The sequence below is a fragment of the Podarcis tiliguerta genome (assembly GCF_965153285.1).
Source record: "Podarcis tiliguerta genome assembly, chromosome: 3".
Classification (NCBI taxonomy): Eukaryota; Metazoa; Chordata; class Lepidosauria; order Squamata; family Lacertidae; genus Podarcis; species Podarcis tiliguerta.
Window position 1 is genome coordinate 72,353,351 of NC_139536.1, and position 9,764 is coordinate 72,363,114.

A 9,764-nucleotide genomic window follows, 5' to 3' on the forward strand; every position below is an offset into this window, starting at 1 on the left:
CAAGAAGTTCGCACACAAGTAGGAATAGTGAAGGAATTTGATTTTGTTTGCCTTTTAATGAGAAGCTACCCAATTTGCCTTCTTTTGAAGCAATAAGCGATCCAAAATGCAATCATGCCTCAGAATTTGATCCTAACAAAAGATTTTGTAATGCAGTTCTCCAACCAACCAAAAGTCATATGTTAGGGGAAAGTGTGTATAAAAATGCATAGGTTGGTGAAAATAACATACAAAAATGTATATAACGAAAACTGCTTGAAATCAATGTATTTTATTCAGAAGTGCATAAAATTTTTATTTCAGAAGAAATTCACACTAAAACACTGGTGAATTTTAATGTGGGATTAAAAAAAAAGAAATATATATATATATATATATATGGGAAACTGAATTTAAGACTGGAAAAATGAGAAATGAAGAGAACCAAGACTGACAGATTCACTCACCCTACACACAAGAAATACTAGTGTTTCCTCCTGTTTGTCCTAAGAAGCTGATTCACTGCCCCCAAACATGAAATATCCATTTTTGTCTCTCATGGTTAATGTTTTTTGAGTCACTTGTGGCCATTGCTATCATTTGAGCAATGATTTCTACTGAGTTACATATAGCACCATCCTAACCATGTCTATTCAGAACTAAGTCCTATTTAAATCAGTGGGACTTGCTACCAGGTAAATGGGTTTAGGATTGCAGCCTAAATTATGTAACCAGGGAAGAAATAGTTCCTTTTTTTTGACAGACTAACTGCAGAATCAGGCTTTCTGTGGTCTACCACTGAAGACTTTGTGTAGTTTTTGACACACAATTTCCCTTAGTTCTTAAAAAACATAAGGAGGTCCATATGTTTTCTGAAAAACCTAAGAAATGAGCCATCATTCCTGAAGAGCTATTCAACATTTTAAAAAATCAGTTATCAGAGTTTGAGAAACACTGTTGATCTAGTTCTAAGAAATGTTCACATAGCACAAATTTGTGTTGTCTTTGACCCTTTGTCTCTGCCACATTCCTCCAGGCACTATTGTTGTTGTTGTTGTTTAAAAAGAATACAGCAATTTAAACTCCACACTTTAAATGCAAATACCTGGTTTGAATGTTTTTTTGAGAATCCTGAGGTGTTTCAGTTATATAACTTCAGGTCTTTAAACTTCAAAGGAAGCTATATAAAGTGCCAAGCACAGTGTAAATATTTCATTAGGGTGGGCTGAAAAAATCTAACCACCTCTTTTTCATTTAGAAGTGCTTGTTTATCAGAAACTCATTCCCCCCCCCTTCCAAAAAGCAGCAGGGAAACCAAAGCACAAGACCACACATTTCCCAATTAGCTGTTAATTCTTTTAACCCAGATGGATTTAGAAGACTCCTGATTCAGTTATTCAGGGACCCTCCATGTATGTTATCGTAAATTGTGGTACATTTACAACAGCATGAAAAAAGAAAAAACCTGCCGTACCAGGAAAATTCAAACCAGACCTGGAAATAGGAGTGCTAGCTTGACCCCACAACCATGGGTACCCGGGGTCATGGTGCCATGCAGCATGCATGCCCCTGGCACCAAAAAAATTTGGGTGCCCAGCCTGTTCGTGGGGAATTTTGTGGGTGCTCGGGCACCCAGGGCCCCAGGGAATTGGTACCTATGCCTGGAAATATTCTGCCATGTTGGGGAAATTATTCCCCCCACCCCACCTGCAAATGGGGCAGGTTTTGTTTGCTTTTGTGGTTTTCCAATAGCTTAGTTTCTGGCTTCATTTATATACTGCTGGAGTGACTGAGGTCTTTAAAAAACACAAAAAACAAGGGAGCATTGTCCTCTGTAAAGGAGGATACATGGCTAGCCTTAATGCACTTAAGTAGTAGATTTTATGAACTAAAGCCACCAGGCTTTTGACAGATGAAACAGCAAATGACTTCTCATACTAGGTGAACTAGTTATAATTGAGCCTAAGCTGATGCTGTTCCATTGTGTATTCCTGCAGCCAAAGCCTCATTAGGATGCATTTAACTTTGAAGGAGCAGAACTATAGTGACGAATGGCTATGGCAGGGGCTTTCTTGCTGAGCCAAACACAGGAGACAAAAGGAAGGATGAGACAAGGTTTATTGCCCAACTTGTTTGCTTTCTGAATGTTACCATAGTGTAACCAACCTTCTGGCATAACAGGCAGAAGCTGCGTGTTGATCAGCTGAAAATAATTGTGAGGCAAATAAGCTTGGCTGGAAAAGAAACAAAATTTGCCTCTCTTTTCTACTTATTAGTTGTAATTATAATTTCACACAGCGTTTGCATATGTGAGGCTACAGAACCTGCTAGATCATATTTTCTTACATGTAGAAATGAAAGCCATCAGATCCCATTAATTTCAAAGAGAATTCTCCAAGGGTGTTCTTTTTATTTTTTTTATATTGTACGGTATTTAACATTTTTTCAACAGCACTGACAAAAATGAAGTTGTATGAGGATTCAAACCAAACTTTCAGTTTGTATATGCAGGGATGGCAGTAAAGAGAAACATCTACTTACAGTAAAGGTAAAGGTAAAGGGACCCCTGACCGTTAGGTCCAGTCGTGGCCGACATTGGGGTTGCAGCGCTCATCTTGCTTTATTGGCCAAGGGAGCCAGCGTACAGCCGGTCATGTGGCCAGCATGACTAAGCCGCTTCTGGCAAACCAGAGCAGCACACGGAAATGCCATTTACCTTCCCGCCATAGCGGTGCCTATGTATCTACTTGCACTTTGACGTGCTTTCAAACTGCTAGGTTGGCAGGAGCAGGGACTGAACAATGGGAGCTCACCCCATCACAGGGATTCAAACCGCTAACCATCTGATCCGCAATCCCAAGAGGTTCAGTGGTTTAGACCACAGCACCACCTGTAATTTGTAAGCCATTTACCTTCCCGCCATAGCGGTGCCTATGTATCTACTTGCACTTTGACGTGCTTTCAAACTGCTAGGTTGGCAGGAGCAGGGACTGAACAATGGGAGCTCACCCCATCACAGGGATTCAAACCGCTAACCATCTGATCCGCAATCCCAAGAGGTTCAGTGGTTTAGACCACAGCACCACCTGTAATTTGTAAGCTGTAATTTAGCATAATTCTTGACTGCCAGGCGAGGTCGGGGGGGGGGGGGAATCTCCCTAGCCTATGAGTCCTATGGCCAAGGAGTTACTTATACAGACCATCCTATAAAAGCTAAATTATACCACAAATCACAATGTGAAATTATATAGTAGAAAAACTTAAATCTGTCAAAAATTTAACAGATATGATGTCAAGGAGAAGGATAGAATAATTCCTCTTGACATGTTACTTTTCTGGATGCAGGGAGCTTTTGACATGAGAGATCCCTCAGGCCTTTGTTTGAGATGTATTATATTCCACCTCTCAGGGGCAAGGGCACATTAGAGGAGGAGCTAGTTTGCAAGATGACTCATTTAGCTCACATGCTGGAAACATGCTGAGCTTCTCAGCTGTGGCTGTGTACTCTGCCCACAGGAACCTAGAGAAACTGAGGCCCCACTTCTGTGCTGATGCTGCAGAACTTGACCAGAACACAGGGCCCTCCATCAAATGTCAGATGCCTTGTCATCAGCTTTTGTAGTGGTAAAGGTTGAGAATCCTGGAGAAGAAACCAGAAAAGGTCCTATAACACACAAATCATGAAGAGAGTTTTTTGAATGAGCAGAGGGGCTCCCAGATCTTTCCTCAAGTTCTTTTTGGAAAACATGGCCAGCTCTGATGTTTTGCAGCATTTTTTTTTCCACACACCCTCCGCCTTGCAGGTAGTAGCAACCTCTCTGTAAATTAGTGAAGGAGAAAAGACAGAGTTTTCTCTGTTCGTCTGCCAGAAGATAAAAGATTGCCATGTAAACAAGCAGCTCAAAGATTGAAAGCCCTTGCCTGTTCAACCATTTGTTCCAAATTTACTGCCATACTCGAACACTGATTTTGAGCAATGCATGGAAATATTGGGCTATAACTGGAATACTCTTATGTGTCTTTTCTTTAAAAAGAAGAATTTTCAAAATCAGAATGAGGCAATGCTACATGCCATTATAGTTATTTCTTGAGATACTATGTTGTCAAAGGACCTTAAGAAATGTGGACTCAAGTGGCAAGAGCCCTATTCAGTAGGAATTGATCCATCCATTTTGGCTCTCTCTGTTTCTCATTTTTCCCATCTTAAATTCTGCTCTCTGCATTTCTTCAGAAATTTGCTAATTTTTAAAATCCTCATGAAATTATCAACAAATAATGCGAATGACTCCTAATTCATTTTTGAATATTGTACAGATTTTTGCAAGCATTTTCTCCAATGTTTATTTTTACAAACATATTCATTCTTCTTTAGAATGTGTATGTATGTGAGAGTGAGTGAGTGAGAGACAGAGAGCAGAAGTTGGCAATTTATTCATATTTGCCTAAATCTAATGGAGCTTATTGTGTATTGGGTGGGATCACCTATCCAAAGGTACTGTAAGTAGGTTGCCCAAGCTTTATTACTGTGAGCAATCTGGAAAGAATCCCTCATAACCTCTGATTTACCAAGGTTAGTATCTTAAGTTCTCTTTGTGGCCTTTTGCAAGCAGAATTAATTGTTAATAATGGACCAGCTGCCAAACTTTAATTAAATCCCGGGTACAGACATCACTAGGCAATAAGATCTCCCTGCTGTATGTTCATCTTAAAGTTCTTCTTAGAGGCTTAAGTATTTTAAGGAAACCTTCAAGTTAAAGAATTAACTAACTTGGTGTATTACTCTCTGAGGAGGAATCGCTCAAATTTAAGGTTTCAGTCATTGGATAGTAAGGCAATTGATATCAAATAAATTTGTGATGTGGTCTAAAAATACAGTTTGTTATATGATACTTTGGAGCATTACAGATTTGCACCATTATTTCAACCACTGTTCCTTGTGTATAATCTTTAAATGCATATTGTTATAGGACTCGGGTTGGGCAAGATGCCCTCTGGGATCCTTTCAAGCCCTGTGACTAGTTGCTAAACTAGAGCCTGGAGAATAGGAAGTCTACTGCACAAAATTAAATAAGATCAGGAGGGAAGGGGGGGGAGCAAACTTCTGATCTTACTTGCAAATATCATATAATGGCCAGTTGGAATGGTGGAAACAGTTCAAGAAAAGGGAGAACCAAAAGCTGCTGATCTCTCAGCAGAGCTGCTGGAGTGGCCTTTGCTTCCCTTTTCTCTCCACTGTAGGCCTGTGTAGTAGCTGCCGCCAGGTAACACTTGAGAGAAGGGAGGAGTTCCATATGAATCAGTCCCTAAAGATCATTGAAGTAAAGAAATAGCCTCAGCTTAAATCTGAAGAATTGTATCTCTCAAATGACTCCATGACAAGATTGATGAGCTCAGTGCCCACTTTAAATTATGAATGACAGGGTAGATAAAGTAAGCTTTTTTAAAGAAAATGTTAAGGCCATTATTTGAATAACACGGGTGTTTCCTACACAAAACACATAACATGTGGATGTACATGAAAATCTAGGTTGTGGCTGTATATCATCTGACATGCAGGAAACAACTGTGTTTCCTACAAATGTTGTATTCTTTAGAGCTGCTGTCACTCAGCATCCCTCTGTGTGTATCATCATCATATGAGTTACGGTAATTTATCTTAGGAAACTTGTTTGGAATACATCAGCTTGATTGTGGTTATGGCTTTGGAACCAGCCTGTAGGAGAATCTATCTATCTATCTATCTATCTATCTATCTATCATCTATCTCTCTATCTATCTATCTATCATCTATCTATCTATCATCTCTTTCATTTGTGTTCCTCTTTGGCATGTGGAATTCCCAGGGTGAGCACAAAACAGAGTGTAGCACTGAAGACTCATTTGAACACTGATAGTTTGTTCTGGTTACCTTTAGAACCAAATAAATAATTCTCTGTCCCTAAATATTTCAGTTTTGCATAATATCACCCTATTTTGTTTTTGTTTTTGGTTGCTGGTCAGCCACCCAGTCCTGTCAGTCGAAATTCCTAATTCATTCTTAGAAATTGGGTAGCATGCCTTCATTGTAAGCACAGACCATAACTTTACCCTCAAGCTGGTCCTTGTGCTTTTCAGAATGTTGTTTCTGAGCAATAAACAATATACACAGCATTTCAAGTAAAAGTAAAAGTGATGGGGTTGGTTGGAAATGCTGGACTATCACAAACAAGAGCAGACAATCGAAAAGAATCCATCAAGACCTTGCCAGCTATAGATAGAACCTGAGATGCCCTGTTAATTGCTTCTGTCAAACTTCCCTCCTTTGGACTTATATATCTTAATAATCTTGCATCTTTCAAGTCCAGTGGGATCTTCTCTTCTCTCCAGATTAGAGCTAACAGCTTGCAGAGACATTCAATGAGAGCTCTGCAACCAACCTTATGTAAATCTCTACAGGATTGCCATCTGGCCTTGATATCTTACCATCTTTCATAGCCCTCACAAGGCATCTTTTTCTCTGATGGTTAGCAGAGCTTTTGAGATGAAGTGGATCTTACTAAATTCAGACTACAAGAAGCAGCAAATCTCAAGCTTCACACTTTTTGTGGCAAATGTAGAGCCACACGGAAGACTGCATGGAGTCATGAATGATAGTCACTTATGGATGAGTAACACTGGACATTTTGCTTGATTTATCTTCACTAATAAATGCCAAATGGTCCCCCAAAATGTATAAATGAAATGCAGAAGCAAGTGGAGATTCAAAAATCCAGCTGTGCTCGTAATCTTCATACTTAAAGTATCAAGCCTAATTCTTGATCAGGGAACAGAGGAGATGAATGGAGAGGTGGTACCACGGTTGTATCTGGACCCCTTCCACTTGTACCAAGCAAGGTGGAAGTTGGTAGAAGGTGAACGCTCCAGCAGAAAGGCTAAGATGGGGCCTCTCATGTTAGATCAGCTTAGTATCTAGTGGATCCATAGCCAGTCCAGCTCTGCCTCCTCCTCACTTGTTTTGCACCATTTGGGGGCTTACACTGGCTGCTGCCTGCCAGCCCACACTGTTGACATGTAGAGGGGGACCCCCCATTGTGGCAGAACCCAGTGGAGACAGGAGGCAGGACGTAATCTTCTTATCTTACCACCACCACCACAGCAGCAGTACAGATCGTGGATTTAGGTTGTTTTCAATTTAGGGAGGAAATACCTAACTTTGCATATCTACTGAGGGCATCTGAGCTGGTTCCCCATCACTGACTTAAACATTCATGTTCTGGAAGCACTTATTGACTGAACATGGGGCAGTAGTCTGCAGTCACATGGACAAGTATTCTGAGCCAGCATGGTACCAGTGATGAAAAAAAGAGGGAGAGCTAAAAATGAGCACATGTTGCCCCTGGGAAGAGATACGTGGTACTGTGCTCATTGTGGAGCACTGGTAGCTGATGCATAGACATATGCATAAGCTACCAGTGGCACAGACATTTTCTGTGGCACAGACAGCTCAAACACATAGAAAATAGATAGTATTACAGATTTAGTGTTAAGGAAGAGGGGTGGGATTAGAACAATGACATATTTACAGTTGCCTTAGGAATCAAAATAAAGCTGGCAAACTTCAGAATATTTATAGATTACCAAACATAACAGAGGTAATGTTTAGCTGTCATATTTTTCAATTTTCAGCTGTTAGGGACGAAAGCTAGGGATTTCATACTACTGCTCCAAGATATCTTCATTATAAAGGGGATTTTTTCCCCAGTCTGTCTATTGTTTTTTGAAGTATTCCATTTTCTGCACTTCCAATTTAACACCCCACTATTCATTTATCACTGTAGGGCATCGTGGACAGCTGCAAACTAAAGATTCAATGGGATATTGGCAGGCGCTTCTCCCAGAAATTTAATTTTGCCCCAGGATACAGCTACAGACTAATTTTGCCTAATGAGCAAATGCACTAGAAGTTGGGTGTTTGTTTTGTGGTTTGCTCTTGTTGATCTCCCCAGTAATACTATGCAAATCCTTTGCTTGACATCATAATTTCCTTTTAAAAAAACAAACAAAAACATTTTATTCCTTTAGCTAGATCTAAGTAGCTTTGAAAATGGGACCACAACTCCCTTTCTTCTTTCATGCTGTTCAGTCTTTGTAAAAGTTAGGTTGGTGCTACAAATTTGAATTCAGGCAAGTTTTTCCTGTGACATAAAATAAGAACAAAATTCACATGCAACGTCTGGGAGCCCTGCTCCATGTGGATATGGTCCGGTGCGATTACACAAAAAAAGATGGAGTATTCCATGTTTAATAGTAAAATGGGGTGTATGTCTGAGGAGTACAGAAAGCTCACTGCTTGTCCCTCATACATACAAGAGTGACCTGTTTCCCCACAACTCCTCTCCAGCAGTGACAGGAGTTTTTTCTAATTGGCAAATTGGCACCTCATCAGGCTCATCCTTCTCCGAGTGGGTGGAGTCAAATTTGCTGTGGTCCAGTGCCTAAGCCAATACCTTCTCACATGCTGTAATCAATAAAGTTGTGGCCTTTTCTTGCCCATTAACCTAATATACGGTGTCCACGTGTCTTCATTCCCCCAAGCGGGGATCGGGTCCTCGAATCACAATCTGCCAGCTTTTGGTTATTCTCTTCTGAGCTCCCATATTCCTTTTCTGCTGTCCCCGTCAATTCTCTCAAACTTTCCTGGTAGTAGGAAGGAGAATCCTCAGCAGCAAAATCTCTTCCCACCCCTTGTCTCTCTTTTTTTTCTGGAGGTTTCTCCCTAGTGTTTCCTTTTTAGCACCCGTGATGCTGTAGCAGGAGAGGACCTGGTGCAATGCAGAGCTCAAGGCCTCCATAAGAAACAGGAAAAAGTGGGAAAAGGCAGAGGCCTCCTAACAGGATAGATAATCTGCAATCGTCAATAATGCTGCTGCACATTCTGTGCCATCAGTCAGTTGAGAACAAGTCAAGGTAAGGGGACAGCAATGGAGAAAGGAATGGGTTGCAGCTATGAAGGGTAGACCCTAATGAGAACATAGCATGGCCCCTACTGAATCAGACCAAAGGCCCATCCAGTCTAGCATTCTGTTCTTATAGTGGTTAACCAGAAGCCACAGCAGATGCTGTAACTCTCCATCGGTATGACTTTACCCCCAAAGGTGCACTCTTCCATTGTCTCTTGAGACAGACAAATGGCAACAATGTTTTAATGCACAAAGTAAAACTAAGTGGGCCCTAACTTGCATCCTTCATAAATCATACATAAACAGATTGTCAAAGCTTTTTGCTGTCCTGCTAAGTATATTTCCTATTCCTTTATTTGCAAATAGAAGCAAGCCCTGGAATGTTCACCTGCTGATAAGTTATTGCAATAGCTATCATAAATTACATGTGAAAGCTGAACATTTCCAAGCATACCATGACTCCCCAAAACACTTGTTCACCTGCTGTGGCATTTGCACCGATCTAAAATATCATCCTTCAGCATTTAAAAGTTACAGCGGAAGTCCACAACAGTCTTCTTTAGCTTCACAACTACTTACTTGTTGATAAAATTGCGTCCGGCAGTCTGTCAAAAGGAAATGCATATGTAATCCATTTGTCAGTTATTTTTTAATGTATTTCAATGATGTCAAATTGACAAGATTGAAGAATATTTTCCTCTTTTTGCTGTATCTACACCAGGGATGGGGAACCTTTGGCTCTCCAGATTGCTGAACTTCAACTCCCATCATCTCTGGTCATTGGCCATGCTTGCTTGGGTGGTGGGCATTCAAGTTCAGGCACATCGAGTTCCAAGATAGGCTGTA